Source organism: Lactuca saligna, chromosome 9, assembly GCF_052625555.1.
Source record: "Lactuca saligna cultivar CGN05327 chromosome 9, ASM5262555v1, whole genome shotgun sequence".
Lineage (NCBI taxonomy): Eukaryota > Viridiplantae > Streptophyta > Magnoliopsida > Asterales > Asteraceae > Lactuca > Lactuca saligna.
Genome location: NC_136425.1, coordinates 184,434,722 through 184,452,249, shown reverse-complemented (window position 1 = coordinate 184,452,249; position 17,528 = coordinate 184,434,722). Strand labels below are relative to the sequence as shown.

At 38.1% G+C, this 17,528-nt stretch overlaps 1 pseudogene; it reads right to left on the bottom strand.

Moving 5' to 3' along the window:
- Positions 1-3,230: 3,230 nt before the first annotated feature.
- On the bottom strand, positions 3,231-5,432 carry LOC145017711 (L-type lectin-domain containing receptor kinase IX.1 pseudogene; annotated as a pseudogene).
- Positions 5,433-17,528: the final 12,096 nt, after the last annotated feature.

Sequence of the window (17,528 nt, the reverse complement as noted above, 5' to 3'; positions counted from 1 at the left end):
GAAGAAGATATTGCAAGAAATGAACTTCAAATAAAGGCATATTTGGTTGAAGACCCACAACTGCATAAGCGATTTTCTCTGTTGCAAGGGAATTTAATCTCAAAGGGAGACTAGTGATGCCTCATAAGTATTCTCTTCTTCTCGGATCATTAAAGAATATAATGATTCGGCAATATGATGTCATTCCAGAGAGAAGAAAACATATAAGAGAGGCGTTGTGGAGGTATTTTGGTCCGGAATGAGAACAACCACAATAGAGGATACTAAAAAAATGCAAAGTCTTTCAGAAAAACAAAACCCTCACAACTTTATATGTTGGTCTTCTGTAACCCATTCCCCTCCTTTTTAAACTTTAGATGAAGTCACGATGGACCTCATCAAAGGGCTTACCGAGATCCTAGGGTTGGAATACTATAAGGGGCGGACGCAGGATTTCACAGTAGGGGGTGCACGGGAAAGTCAGGGGTTGCACGATAGTACAAAAAATAAAAATTTTTAAAAATTTCGAAAATTTTTCCACTGCGTCTGGAAAAGTTAGGGGTTGCCGGTGCCACCGGTGACCCACCCTAAATCCGCCCCTGAATACTATGTGGGTGGTTGTGGATAGGTTTAGTAAGTATGCTCACTTTATCCCACTTCGACATCCAATTTTTATTGCAACCGTAGCCAACAAGCTTATGAAGGAGGTCGTTCGGTTACATGGTCTAACTATATCTATAATCATGAAAGGGACAAGATATTCGTGAGTCAATTATGGCAAGAAGTCTTTCGACTTCACAAGGTGGATCTCAAACGAAGCACCGCCTACCACCCATAAACAGATGGACAGTCGGAGGTGGTAAACAGGTGCTTGGAGACATATATGAGTTGTTGTTGTTCATAGAAACTGAGGTGTTGGGGCAAATGGTTATTGTGGGCAGAACTTTAGTATAATTCATCGTATCGTACATCAACCAAATGCCTCCTATTTTAGGCTTTATATGGGTGAGATCTTCCCCCGATCACCTGGTACGAAGTGCAATCCATTGTAATCGATTCAATTGAAAAAATGTTAGAAGATAGAGATGCAATTTTTGATGATCTCTGGATGAACCTCTTAAGAGACCAGGAAAAGATGTAATTTTAGGCTGACCAAAAGAGGACTAAATTACCAGAAGGGGGATTAGTTTATTTCAACCACAAACCTCACTGGAAGCAAAGTTTAGCTAGAATGCGATATGAGAAGCTTGCTACAAGATATTATGGGTCATTTAAGAGTGAGAAGCAGATGGAAAAAGTCACCTACAAGCTCATGTTACCATCATCAGCAAGGATTCATCCTACTTTTCATGTTTCACGACTTCGCCCTGCTTTTGAAGTTCCTGAAATAGTAACAGAGATACAATTGCAGCTAGATGTTGAATTTGAGTTAATGGTTAAGCCTAAGTCCTTCAACGGAGTTCGAAACAGGTAAGGAAGCAAGACTAATGAGCCTTAAGTTCTAATCCAATAGGAAGGACTGCCCGATGTTGAGGCAACATGGAAATACTTTTCTGATATAACAGAGCAATTGCCAGATTTTTCACATTGAGGACAAGATGAAAGTTTGGGCGGATGGTGTGATAAACCCCACTAACTAAGATTTGTAGAAGAATGATAGGTCCAAAAGCAAGTTCCACCATGGACCTGTGATACCAACCAATCAGCTCCTTGGAGTATGCTCGGAAATGTCCTTTATGGTTTAATATGCTAAATAATTATGTCACTCCCACTATCTCTATAAGTTGACCAATTTTGATTGAGGAGACAATTTTTTTGATCTTGTTATGTTGTCTACCTCGTGGTCCAAACTTGGAGAGTATTTATAGTTAGTTTATTCCATTGTTAAGGTAGAGAAGAATTTTGTAAAAGGTCTCTGACCCTTGGAGAGTTTCCACCTCTCTAATGTGGAAGAATAAATATCATCTTCTAGAAATTATCAGTAACATCTTGTTTTTATTCATATGGGAAAGAAGATGATGGGGTGGAACGGATATGATGATGGATGCAAATTAGATTATTCATAACTTAGGGAAGGATGTGATAAAAAGAAGGTGGAAGTTCATCAATCATCAAGTAATACATGTATGTATTATTTGATTGTTAGTATAAATAAAATAAAAAAAATGATGATGATTTCTAAAATTGTAACCATTGTTACAAGCATAAGGGTATTGTCATAGAAGTTTTTGAAGGGACGTCTATATGTGGATTATGGTAAAGACTTTGATCATCCATTATAATAACTTATAAATACCATATCTGGTTTCATTCCAATTCGTGCATAGGGAAATGTTGGCTCTCCCAAACACTACAAATTGATTATTGTGACTTGAAGCTACAATAGTCCAATAATGAATTCCAAACACACATCCAAACTGTATCGCTTTTAGTCAAGTTTGCAGTCAAAAAACTAGGTACTTGTATTATTGTTTGAGTCCAATGGTTTTTGGTTATCACAAAATAATCCAAAGTGGAAGAAGCAAACCTCCTGCCTACATGCTTTATTTAGAGCTCCTTAAAAGACACATTTTTTCATTAGCTAAAGAAATTACCGTTAAAAAAATAGCTCAAGTAAGACTCTTATCAAGAAAAAGGATGGAAGATTGTTGTTATGCGGAATGAAGTTGATGGCGTCATGGCTACAAGGAAAGAGGACGGCGGCGCTGGTGGTAGAGAAGGATGGAACTGGGTGGCGATGCATGATGGTGTTGGTGTCCATGAGAGTCAGGAGGTTAGGGTAATGGGTGGAAATTGTTTGCATTTGAATGATTTTGATATAGGTTTATGTATGAATGCTTTGGAGACAAAAATAATTACTCTGAGCGATTTAAGAGGCAAAATTAAAACCAAACAAACACCTTAAGTAAGATATGTCCGAAAAGTATGATACGCTTAAGTAGAATGAGAGAGTGTACGGTGTGTGATCCCTCTAAACAACGGAGGATTGTTAGTGTGTATAAAGTCCTAATGTGACAATAAAGTGTGACAATTGACTAAAAAAAAGAGTTTGCATTAAAGCAAGATATGTCTGTAAAATATGATATGCTTTTGGTGAATTTAGCGTCGTCAGGTCATTTTAATATAATCAATTAATAGATTACCAATGTAGATTACATATGTTATGTAATCAATTCATATAATTCTATCATATCTTCAGATTTTCTTGCTCTATGCAATTGTCAATAATAATTTCAATGACCCTAGAAGAATAATAATAAACTCCAAACTATATCATTCAAAATCCCTAATTTGTATCAATATACAACACTATATGCATGTCAATGTATAGAATGTAATAATGAAACAGATGGAGAAGAAGAACTTGCTGTTGATGAAGTTTGCTTTGAGGAATCCGTGTTAAAGACACTACTTGACGACTGGTTTTGGACGATGGAAGTGACACCATATAATGAAGACAAGGGAGGGGTAAAATAAGATGCCACAGGCATCTTTGAGGGGAGTATAGGTAGGGATGCTTCTGAGTTTAGTACTTGAATTGCTTGTCTCATTGATGGACGAAAATCTGAGTCAGGGTGCACACACCATAACCCAAGGATCATCAACCGCTTTACTTCTTCTTCCTCAAAATCTAACCCAAGAGCTGGATCCACTGCTTCTAAAAGTGTCCCTATCCCATAGAGCTCCCAAACCCATTGGATTAACCTTATTTGATTCTCTGGAGCCTTGTACTCAATTGTTTTTCGCCCACAAGCTATTTCCAGTGCAACAACTCCAAAGCTGAACACATCTGATTCTTTGGTTGCCTTTCCGGTTACTAAACATTCAGGAGCCATGTAACCCAAGGTTCCAGCCAACATTGTGGTCTGTGAGCCCTTCTCATGGTCAACCAACTTGGCTAACCCAAAATCACCAAGCTTGGCATTGAAATTTGAGTCCAACATCAGGTTACTCGATTTGATATCTCTATGCAAAACACATTGTTCCCATTCTTCATGTAGATATAACAACGCTGAAGCCAGACCATGTGCGATTTTGTTCCTTGTTCCCCATGTCAATAAGGTTTTTGCCTTAAAGAGATGTGAATCTAAGCTTCCGTTTTCCATAAACTCGTAAACAAGGAGGAGTTCACTTTTCTCGTGGCACCAACCTATGAGTTGGACTAGGTTTCTATGCCTTAATCGGCTAATGATCTTTACTTCCGATGCATACTCCTTGATCCCCTGTTTTGAACTCTTTGACACCCTTTTCACTGCAATATACGCGTTGGAATCTTTCAAGAAACCTCTATAAACCCCACCAAAACCTCCTTCACCAAGCTTCTGGTTCTCTGAAAACTCACCGGTGGATTGAGCTAATTGTTGGTAAGAGAATCTTTTAGGCCCGGTGCCCATTTCGAATTCATTGTTCATTTCCATATCAAATCCAGATTCTTCATCTTCATGTTCATCTTCCCTGCTTTTCTTCTTCTTCCACCTCCATAAAACAAAGCCAAGCACAACTAGAAAAGTAACTGCAACCGATAATCCAACTACTAATCCCACTTTGCTGTTGTTGTCATCTGGGCTGGGTGGAATCTGGTTGTTTTTGTCAACCTGTAATTCTGAACTACTGAAACTCCAAGACCTCACATTATTTTTCTCAAATAGAGCTCCAGTTGCTGCTGAAAACCCAAAAATTACCCATTCGGGTAACACGTTCCTGAGGTCAACCGTGTACATAAGTCCTACTTGACGTACGATTGTATTATTTAGAAAACCAGTGAAGGAAACACTAAGATTATTTGAAACAGAATCATATGTAACCCAAGCTTGACAGACTCTTCCACTAGTTATATTACTTAACCATCTCTGATACCTAACAGAAGCAACAGAGTTAATGCTGATACCTACATGATCGCCTATTCGGGTATTGTTGGAGTCTCTTGGATCCCAATCTTGATTCGGGAAAGTATCAAACTCCACAGCAACAAATGGATTTGTCGCAACCATGGTTGTGGAGTTGAATGGAAGCCCCATGGAACCACCAACACTTATGACGGAGTTATTTTGAGCGAGGAAGAAGGTGAGGCCATCAGCATAGTTTGTAGCTCCGTCTGAGTCGATCACAAAAGTGAAATTTGTAGAGAAACTTGCGACCTCATTAGATGCGTTATCCCAAAGATGAAAAGGTCTGATGTATCTGGCTCGTCCGGCTTTCAAGCTCCGATTAGAACCAATCCCATCTGGGGTCACCTGGATTCCACTGTCGGAGATATAAGCTCCGTCACCCTCTGTTACTATGTCACGATTCTGATTTTCTGGGCGGATATTTGGCAAATCAAAGGTAATTGAAGTTGCGTAAGGGATCAAAACCAGAAGGAAGTATGTGATTAGATGGCTCATGACTTCGGAAGAAAAAAGTTGCAGGATTTGTTGTTAACGATTAAATAAATAGTGAGAGGAAGCCTGCTCAACTAAACCATCTACCAGAAATTAAGGATTATTGAAAAAGGGTAAAGTTTTTTATTATTATTTTTTTTTTTATTGAGATGAATTGTTCTTGGGTTAGCTGGTGAGATTAAAAATTTAAAATAAGAGTTTTTATCTTTTTTAATCTCGACAGGTAAGGTGGTGACAAGAAAACTTCAAAGAAGCCGTCTTCCGTATTTTTATAGAACATTCTGAAACGTCAAGCCAAGACCCAGCTAACATTTCTATATTCATATGTGACATGGTCAATTAACGTTACCTTTTTTCAGTGGCATTTGATTTGTTCAAAAATGTGCGGGAGTCGCAACTTGCAACCATAGCACTGAATTGTTCTTGCTCCGTAATACAAAATTATAGAATTTAAATTCGCCAACACTAAATAATCGAAAATCTGTTGGTGTGAAAATTATAAAATTTAAATTACTTGATATGTAATTGAGTTATTTAATTTAATTGTATATGTAAGTCCTTTATTTTACTTTAACACGTTTGTGGTAAGTTATTTTATTGTCATTTATTGCTAATTTATCTATTTTATGTTAATAAATTTGTTATTAAGGAATTTCATTTGTTTGTGCACAATAAAGTTTGCCATTTTGATTATGTGTTTTTAAAAGTTAAAGGAAACTTATTTGTCAACCACAAAAAAGCTTGTATCATGTGCATAAAATTTGTTTAATATTTATGCGTGACAAATGTTTTTATATTAAAATAGATTAATTTAGTTAAATTAGAAAAATTAAATTAAAAATAAAAATATGGAGTGTTAAGAGTGTTACTACTCGGTACCAAATACTAAGATTAGGTGTTAAATGGTAAAAAATGAGGTGGCATTCCAAAATTCGATGCGAGAAGATGTTAGGAGTGTTACCATTCCTATAACCTTAAAGCATCTCCAATGGGAGATTTTTTATAGTGAATTAATATTTACTTTTTCAAATGAGCACTTAAAATCATTGGAACAAACTACTTTTTTGCTTCTTTATTTTGACCACTTAATATATATTGAGTGCTTAATATTGTATGATTACTTGTATATTTTAACCCCTTTCATTTTATAGATATGCCATTTTATAACTAATTTAAAATATTGTCAATGCTTTTGTTGTATTTTTATAACTAAAACATAATAATTTTTTATATTTTAGTTATATTAATAAAGACTCGATATAATTGTACTATATATTTTTATATTAAGATATGATTTATGTTTAAAAATACATTAATTAAATTAGATGTTCTCTAAGATCTTTTAGAAAGACAAAGGTAAATTAGTTAAATTTATAGAAAAAAATATTAAAATAAGTTTAATTATTAGAGAAGTAATTTATTTAGATATAAAAAAATAATAGATGATGAAGTGACAGTAACTTTAGGTTATAACATGGGTTAACCATCGGAGATGCTCTTAGAAGTGATTATGTGAATCAGTCATTAGGGGTGAAGATATTAATCGAACATATATGGTTCGGTTATGGTTTTCATCAAAAATCGAACCATTATAAACCGAACCGAACCAATAATATTAAAAATTATTTTTATATAATATGATATTAAATATATAGTATGTAGTTATATTAGATATTGAAAATTTTAAGGGGTAATTATTTGTAGTTACATAAGTAATCTTTTATCGATACAGTGATATATACACAATCATTCGCTTTTTATAATGATAGACTTTGTGTTTTTCAATATTTATAGAAAAATTTGTTTATTTTTATGTCATTTTGGACCATTTTAGTTAGCCAATATTAACTATTACGTAACATAATGTTTATCAAATAAATAAATAGATAAAGTTGATGAATGAATAATCGCCCTAAATCTATATTATTTATTGGAGTGCTAGTTTTCGGGAGTCGAATGTCATAATTTGGATTATTCGGGGGTTAAAGTGTAATTTCTGGGACTTCATTTGAAGAGATTTTGGATGCTAACGGCTGTTTGGTAAATTAGGGATCGAATTTCAGAGGAATTGTGGAAGCAGGGGTGTAATTTGTAAATATTATACCTGAATTGTAATGGATTTTAATGTTGAGGGCTGAAAGGGTAAATTAATGGGTTAGTTTCGAAAATATTTCTGAAGGGAGGGGCAATTCGCATCATTATGGCAAAACATTAGGATGGAGGTGGGTATATAATCTGTTAATAACCCTAACCCTAGTTATGTTGTTCAGTCGCCACCATCTCATGACCCTCCTCTAGAGTACCGGCCACCACCCTCTTGCTCCTCCGATCACCGTAGCCATCGCCATGTCGAGGACTGTTGTTGCTATCTTCTATTGGAGGCTGAAGACAAAAATCGCCGGGGGTTTCGTCATTTCAGTCATGAGTATGGAGGAATGCAACACAGCCGCATGTCACTGCAGTTGCTGCTGTGCGGAGATGCATCTATCATCGGACGTCGCAACCTTCTTGTCGGAGAAGCGAGCTGCTTAGGAACCGCTGCCATTGGTCGAAGTCGGCTACCACCACTCTTCTTATTCTCTTCTTCCGCTAACCGCCACTGGATGCCAAATCACCATTGAAGCACCGCCGATGTCACCGCATATATTGCTATTGTCGTTGCCGCCCACCATAGGTGGGTGTTGGGTTCACTTTCTGAGCAAGGGCTGCTGGTTTGTGTGGCTACTTGACTGGGAACAAAAAGAAATCACCGCCACCACCGTGAGGTGGTGGCAGCCATCCTAAATTCGTTGATGTCGCCAATGTGAGCTACCAGGTGGGTGACTTGAGTGTATATTGTTATCTGAAGTGTATCTACGTGTGTTTTGTCTAGCAGAAAAACCAAGAAAAAGCCACCACTACCACCGTGAAGTGGTGGTTGCCGCCATGCACCACCATCGAACACCACTAGGGTGGTTGTGTGTGTTATTCGGGTTTTTTACTTTATCATATTGTAACCGATACGAAAATAATAAAAGAAACTCGTAACCATCAGTGTATGTGAAGAGACTTCTTGCCCTTAGGTAACTCAACCAACGACCAAACCCCTAGCTTTTCAAATTGATTAAGTCCTTCATGCATAGCATCTACCCAACTGGGCTCATTCAAATCCATTTCAATGTTCTTTGGCTCTATTTGAGATATGAAGCAAGAGTAGAGACATGTATTTACATCTCCACTCTGACTCCGCGTTCTACCCAGCTAGCCAATGACGTTTTCGATCGGATGATCGTGTTGAATTCTTGAAGGTATCTCCTGGCTGATATCATTGAGTGATACAGGAAGATTGTGAATGTTGATAACTTCATCATTTGCTGAATGATCCACTTCAGATGAACCTATCTCGTTAGATGGATTTGCCACAAACTCATTAGCAATTTGTTAAGGAAAGAGTAGTTCCATAAAGGTTTGAGTAGCAGTGGAAGCATCTCTGGACATAAACTCTCTTTCAACAGATGACTCCACCGTAGGAATCGAAGAAGACACCATCGGTGGTCTGTAAAAAACTTCTTCGTCTTCATCTTCAAGTATAGTCTTCGAACTAGAAGAAGAACCAGATAAACCATCTGAAATCACATTGAAAGATTTGAATATAGATGTGTAATCAAATAGCCAATCAGGACCCACTTTAGCATTCGTTTCATTCTCCTCTAACCAGTCCACGTAAAAGGATTCTACTATCTACATTGTCTTCTTGTTGTTGACCCTATACACAGTGTGAGCAGCATACCCCATGAAGTAATAGTCATCGGCTTTGGCATTGAAGTTCAGGTTGGACTCCAAGTGAAGAAGGGTGCAAGGGCAACCAAATACGCGGAAGTAACTGACCGATGGCTTGTAGCCATAAAGAATTTTGTACGGAGTCTTCATCTGGGATTTGTTGATCAAAACACGATTCTGAACATAGTAAGCATTGTTTATCGCCTCAGCCCAAAAGAAATCAGGTAGTTTGGAGTCACAAAGCATCGTCCTCGCAGCGTCTTGCATTGTTCGATATCGCCACTCAGCAACACCATTTTGTTGAGGTGTGCGAACGGAACTATATTGATGCACAACTCCCTTTTCTGCGTAAAAGTGATTAAGAACCTCATTCTTGAATTCTGTTCCATTATCAGTTTGAAGTGCCTTCACCCGGTGATTCGTTTGGTTCTCAAAAATCACAAAACTTGTTAATCAGATCAGATGCCCCAACTTTATTGGATAAGAAAAAGACCAACATAAAACGCGAGAAGTCATCAATCACAACCAGACAGTACGGATTTATGTTGATGCTAAGGACATTGACCAGACCAAATAAGTCCATATGCAATAATTGGAGCACCTGTCCGATTGAATTGACATGTTTTGGTAGGTGTGGTATTCTGTGATGCTTTCCTTGGTAAATGACATACACTTTTTGAAAGTAATGAAGTCTATTAGGTGACTTGTTCAGGAATGTTGCTATTCATGTCGATGATGTATGCATTTCCATCCTGCTTTGATTTAACAAGAATCCACTCATCTGCGATGACAATGCCTGGCTTCAGAATCATACATTCCTTATTAGTGAAGTGAGTTGAATAACCCTTGTCACAAACTTAGGAGACGCTCAACAGGCTATGCTTTAACTTGGGAGCATAGTTGACGTTCTCGAAACTAAGCACTCCATTCGACACAGTTCCTTTCTGAGTGATTTTCCGCCTTCTCCGCCCGCAAAAGAAACGTATCCCCGATTAAAAGTTTGAATGTCACTCAACTAGGAGATGTCTCCTGTCATATGTCGGGAGCAGCCGCTGTCGACATACCAAGGTCTGAAGTCATCCATCTGCAACTGTCCTTGCAAAATGAGCATGATTATTTAGATTTGGAGACCCAGGTCATTACAATCCTGATTGACCCTTAATGATCACAGATTTATCTTTTGAACCTTTTGATTTTGAATCATCATTGAAAACACTTTCAGAGGATGATGATGAATGGTTGGAAGTAGATTTGGCACCCACTGGTATTTAGGTTTTTTTAAAATCACGGGTGATGTTGAAACATTTTTCTTTCATTTTTGCTTTGAGCATTTTGATTTTCGACCAGAATTGGTGGAAGATTCAGATTTTCTCTTAGACGAAACCAATCTCGGCTTAGCCTTTTTTGATTTTGTCAAACTATTCGTGACTTTATTATTGAAAACATGTTTGTTTGTTTCAAAAACTGCCCTTTTCTTGTGATGCTTAGCCTTCCAATCATCATCTCGAGGGCGAGATCTCGAGGACTTTCTAGTTAAAGACCTTCCTCTAGACTCGTTCTCTCCTCTTGGTGACAAGAAATGCACAAATTCCCCATTAGGACAATTCCTAGCGATGTGACCGACAGTAGCATAATTGAAACATATCTGCTTATTGTTATTGGAACTAGCACTTCCTTTCTCAGATTTATATTCTTTAATGACACCCTTACTTTTCCCATAAGAACATGTGCAAGAATTAGATTGTGTGATAGATGAGGGTGAACTAGGTTGTAGGATTGGTGAAGCGGATGTGTTTGAAATAGGAACATCGGTATTGTCAAACAAATCATCAAATATGTCAAAAAAAATTGAGTCATCATGATCTGATGTAGAAGCATCACAAGATACATCATTTATTTTAATATCAGAAACAAAAGTACCATCATGTGAAATAGAAACAATAGGTTCTAAAAGTTTATTATCAGACATACATCTTTCAACTTCATTCGTGGATTGACATAAACATTGATTTTCTTGGGAAGTAGAAACATTATTATTTTCAACCTGAATACCTCCTGACACAAATCTAGCTGGTTTGACATATTTGAGATAGGGCTCTCTTGCAATCTCCTCTTTGGTCAAATTATTATACTAATATTTGTGATTAAGAGGAGGAGGCACTTTATCATATCCTAGACCCTTTTGTTGGTTATTTTGAAATTGCAAAATATGTTCTATCATGGACACAACTATTTTACTTGATACATCAAATTTTCTAAAATTAAAATATGCATTTTCAAATTTGTTTTTCAATGTGTCAAGCTCAGCAGTTAACTCAACAAGTTATTTAGTCACATATCTATAATTTGCACACTTATTAATATACTTTTCCTAAAGTTTCCTAAAGTCATTTGTTTTTGCTTCTAATTGTACTTTTAGAGGTTTCTCAATGCATGTTTGAGAACATGAAGACTGACTTACCTCTTTCTTTTCAGGCTCTGAGGTAGAAGATACCATGAAAGCAAACCTGCAACTGCATCATTTCTTCCTCTGGATCCACTTCAGCTTCTTTCATAGGAGTGTCATTGATTTGAGCCAAGTGGGCATTTTCAGGTCCTGAATCTGATCCTCCCAGTCAAAAGATTGAGCAACTACTACAAGATTTGCAGTCTCACTATTGATTGCAGCATTTCCACGATTGTTTCCAATGGGTACCATCGTTCGATCATTGTTTACCCTGCTATCTCACTTCGGACACTCACGAGCAAAGTGACCCAGCACGTGATAGTTGTAGCAATGCAACTTTCCCTTGTTAAACCTTACCTTCTTATCTGCATTCATCCCCCAATTGTTCTTTCCCGTCTTCTTTGCAAACTACTTTGCCCTGAACACTGCCATGTAATATCCATTTCTTCAACATCTTCTGGATGAATTTGATCCAAATAAGCAAATGATACTTGAGGTGGAAGCTCTCCAGCTACAAAAGCATTGTAGCATTTGAAAAGTCCAATAGCAAGAGCTAAATTTTCATAATTTTCTTTAGGATTGGGAGCAAGAGCTTGAACAGATGCTTTTGAGGACGAAGCAGCTTGTTGATAATTCATTGATGGTAAAGCAAAAAAAGGTGAAATTGGTGATGATTGTGGAAAAACAAAGGTTTGAATTTGTGGTTATTGAACAGAAAGGCTTGACTTGGGGAGGAGGTAAATGATGAAAAGGCATTATTTGAAGAAATCCCTGAATTAACGGTTGAGTAGGATTTCACATGATTGAGTTTTCTTTGTTTATCATCAAGATCACATGTTTTTATGATTTCCATTGTTTCAGCCAGACTAATTCGATTTAGATCTTTTGTTTTCTTGATGTCATCTACATTCATATCCCATGACTTTAGAAGAGAATTCAACAGCTTTTTGTTTATATTAGATTTAGTTAAATAAATTCCAATTGAAATCATTTCAGTAGTGAGTGTGGTAAATCGCTGTAACTGAGCTTCCAGGGTTTCTCCAAGGATATAATTGAACATATTAGGAGATAAATCCATAGTCAAAGTAGCCACAGTGCTTTGGCTGAATTGTATTATCTAAAACCTTGAGCTATATTAGGAGATAAATCCATAGTCAAAGTAGCCAGTGCCCTTTCCTATTCTTCAACCTTTTCAAAATCCTCGTCAGTGTAATCAACATACACTTTGTCAATCGGTTATCCATTCGCAATAGTGGTAGTAATTCTGAATGGTCCTCTGAGAATGTTACGCCAAACTTTAAAATATTTCATCTTGATGTATTTCCCAATTCGGTATTTCCATTCCAGGAACCCTTCGGCTGATAACAAGTGAGGAATAAGTGTAGTCGTTCCCATTATGGAATCTAATTCAGGATGCATTGCTGGGTTTTGTGAATCCATTTTTTTAATAACTTGAAAAACAAAGTTTAATACCAAAAAACTAGTTTATGGCCCACTAGTTTACGACCGTAAACATAGTTTACGATTGAAATTCCGGTTTGTAACATCCCGAAACTCAGGTAAACCTATTTAACCCTTCCCTTTTGTTAAGTTGTCAAGATTAGTCCTTGGAATGAGTTTTGTAGCAAATAAGTACGCTGGGCGTACTAGGGCGTACGCTGCGTGTACTCATGCGCTTAAGTTGGACGCGGACTCGCCTGGGTATGCTGGGCGTAGCGTGGCCAGATGCAAACCCTAATATTTGGCTTGTGCACTATATAATGGATGCTAAGGCTCATTTCTCAGCCTCCATACTAGAGAGTGAAACCCTAAGAGAGCCTTCCATCGTCCTTAGCTTGAGTGTGAGTGTTTTGGAGCTAAAAGTGCCTTGGTGTGTTAGTGAAGAAGAAGGAGAGGAGCTTGTGGAGGCTAGGGCTTGAAGTGCAAGTTTGGATCTGAGATCTTTAGAGGAAGGAGCTTCATCTAGAGGTATAAAGTTCAAAACTTTCCTCTTTATTTGGTTTAATGTTGCATGGACAAATTCTAAGGTTAAAAGTCCCAAAGGTGGAGACTTTATGAGTGTAATAGACTCCATGGACCTAGATCTGTTCCATTTAAGTGATATTTGTGCTATAGATCCATAAAAATCCCAACTTGGTCGTTGTTATGGGGTCATGCTTGAGTTATGAGCTTTCTAGGGTTGTAAATGGAATGTTATGGGTGTTAGTGACTTGTCCAACCATGCAAAGGATTAAAGTCACCAACTTTATCGATTAAGAGGCTTAGGGATGGTCAGATCTAAAAGTTGGACGTGTGTCTTAACTGTTTAAGACTCCAAAAGCTAAGGAGTCAGAAACTGGGAGTTATGCGGGGCGTAATACCAGTACGCGCGGCGTAAGGGGTCGTGTACTCCATTTTTGTGAGGACGTCGGGTACGCCTAGCGTACATGTTTGGTACGCGCTGCGTAACCCGGAGAGTTGACTTTTGTTGACTTTTAGTGTTCGGTCAACCTTAGGGTCTTTCAGCCACAAGAGGGGTAAAATGGTCTTTTACCCTTCTGAGAGTACTAAGAGAGGGAATAGTCTAGCCTTGAGAGATGTATTGATTAAGAGTATTTATTTCGTATGATTAGGCGGAAGCTAGATCAGCTTTTTTCAGAGTTCGAGATTACCGAGTTACCCGAGGTGAGTCTTCTCACTATACTTTACCTAGAGTGGTAATTAGAGTTATATTACAGAGTATCTTGTATGATATTTATGTGATTGTGATGCACTACATTATTTTTATGTGATTTATGGTGTGTATGTTCTAGAGTTTATAGAGTTAGAACTGGAAGGTTCACAGAGGTAGGACCAGAGGGTCCACAGAGTTATAGCCTCGAGTGGCTAATATGTGGTATGTGTGTGTTAGAACTAAGTTCTTTTAGGATCGTATGATTCTAAGCAAGATACAAAATAAGAACGTAAAAAGAACACAATTTTTGCGCTGAATATGTCGAATGATTAACGCAATAACACCTCAGAAGAGCTCGATAAAGAACTTCAATATGTAGAGGCGTTTAGGGTTACAAGAATCAACGTAATGAAAAACTTGTTAATATACGCATACATGCATGCATATATATACTATAACCCTAACAATTAATCTAGATAACTACGTAACTAATCTAGATAGATACGGATGGACAGGCCCAATCCGGATACAAAATACTTAGCCCAAGATGCAACACAAATATACTCAACAATCTCCCCCTTTGCGTCCTTGGAGGAGAAACTTCATTCCTTCTTAACAATAGAAGGCTTCTTCACTGTTTTAAACACCTTCGGTATAATGGCCAGAAGATGATGTCGAAACGTAATATACCACCGAAGCATGTGTGTGAAATTCTTCTTGTTAGCCACCGAGTTCTGCTTACATCGATGTATGATATTTATGATATGCTCCAAGCAATCTGTTGAAAACAAATGCTTATTGACCAAAGCAAACAGAAACTTATGTCTATCACCTTTAGTGAACGTAACTGTCAGATTTGTTGAATCAATTTGCCCCAATTTCATTTTGTTCACGTCACTAGGCTTAGATGTCGGCTTCATAGTCGGCTTCCTGTTCATAACCTTAGCTATCTCCTGATCCATGGTTGCTAGCTCATGAATATAGGAGGCCAACATTCTTTTAATATGTTCAAGAATCGGCTCATACTCCCTGGGATTAGAGAGTAGAATGTTGTATAGCAGAATCCAGTCGTGTGGATTAAGGTTGGGAAGATCTGCCAGAAAGATAAAAGACTCTGTGTTTGCTGAACCACAATTGATCTTGAAATTGATATTGACGAATCTCCCTGTAGATAAAGGTTTCAGTACCTTGACTTTAGTAATTTTCTGTGCATTCCATGTCAAGTACTGCGGTTGACCATTCTTCAAATAAAAATCTATCAACTCCCTGTCAACCTTAGGATGTGGATATGGAACCTCAGCAGTTGCCTCAAAGCAGTGGAATGTGAATGCTTTTCTAGTTATTGGCATGTCAAACTGCGAGTCTCTAGAGTTTTCACAGTCAAACGAAGCAACTGGTTCCAACCAATAGACAGAATGAAACTCAATTGCTTGATTGATAAGTGTATCTCTGTTCCATTCCGGAAAAAGAGCCTTCTTGCACTTCAAGGCCTCTTCAACTTCCTTATTCTTCTTCTCCCTTTCTTCAACCTCTCTGGCCACTTTCATAGTTTCATCCAACTCTATGTCTCTCTTTTTCCTCTTGAGAGCATCAACAATCGTCTCTTCTTCTGTATCACTATCAGTTTTAATATGAATCTCTTTCTGTTTCAGCTTCATCTCAGAAACCGAAGCTAAATTAACCTTCGGTTCTGTTTTTACCTGTTGTGCACTACCCTCTCCCCCTTGTTTTGGAGGTATGAGCCCCTCCGAAACACCCTTCATCTCGCTAAGTATTGCAATGGAAGGGAGGAGTTTGGATTGAAGATGTTTGCGAATTGTCAAGGTTAGGATTGGATCATGAGCTTCCAGCAAATTAGTCAGCATATCCTTAACATCTCCTGCACAACTTTTGTACACCACCGTTTGAGTTTTTAACAGAGAGATTTCCTTCTCTGCCCGGGCTAGCTGCACCTTCTGTATATCGATAGTAGCCTGTTGTTTGACTAGATCCTCCTTCAAAGCACTCTCTGTTGCCAGATTTGCAGTTAGAGCATCAAACCGAGAATCCACAGATTTTAATAAGGAAGTGGTTTTGTTTTAAGCTCAGTATGAAAAGCTTCAAATTTGTCAGTTTCTTCGTGAAGAGACTTTGAGAAGGAATCCACTGATGCTTGGTATTTTGCTGCATTGGTGTCAGCATGAGATTTCAAAGAGTCAAGGAAAATCTGAGTTGTATGAACAACCTCAGAAACTTCCTTGGCGGCCTTCTTACACGTAGAAGCAGACTCATTCACAGCCTATGTAGATTTATCAATGGCATCCGTGTACTGTTGAAGAGATGTCTCCAAAAATGCTTTAATAACCACACCACCATAGGCTTTACTATCGGTAAGCAGTTTATCCAACTTTCATGAATGTCTTGGATCTGTTGACTTGTGACAGAAGCAGCAGTTGTATCTTCTGATGGAATTCGATAAGGGCTGTAGTAAATAGAATCAAAATCCTCATCATCTCCCCCAAGAGTGGCAGCAGAATCGGAGGATTGGGTTGGTGAAGGTGGTAAGTTGATAACTGGAGGTTCAGTCACAGTAGTAGCCCCTGTATCAGATACATTGACTTCTACTATGGGTTTGGAAATGGTAGTTGTGGTAGATTCCATTACAAGTGGAGTTGATAATGGTATAGTGGAGATAGGAACAGAAGCAATCGGTGATGAAGGTGGCATAGTGGTTGTTTGAGTGATAACAGGTGGAGTAACAGTAGGAGCAGAAACTTCAACTGTCTGTTTTGGGGATGGAGGTGGAGTTGGAATTGTGGTTTGTTTTGGAGATTCTGGTGGAGTAGGGGAGCATAGAGGAGTGGGCTCTCGGGGAAAGACATGGTGAACTTCCTCTTCCTCAGTTTGTTCAGCAACAGGCTCTGTTCTTGGAGAAGTGTGTTCTCTTAGCCTACGAGCCATCTTCTTTATCTTTTTGTTTTCCAGTTTAGAAGAGTCCCCTTCATCAGATTTTCGTTTAGAGCACTTGACCTTGGGTTCCTCAAGATCCTCTTTCTTTGTAGTTTTCTTTCCTCGGTTGACTGGCTTCTCCAATGCGTCTAATGCAGCTTGCTGCTCAGGAGTTAGAACCCTCGGTCCAATAGGAGGTAGTTTCCTATAATCTGCCAGGACGTTGCTCTGTTCCGAAACACATTTGTACATTGTTTCAGGAAGCATTCCATAGTGAAGAAACTTACGTGGATCTGAGAGAATAATTTTCTTCGTATGGAAGGTAGCGATAGTAGCAAGGAGAGCATCCTTCATGATCGGAATCTCCAACGAATCGATAGCC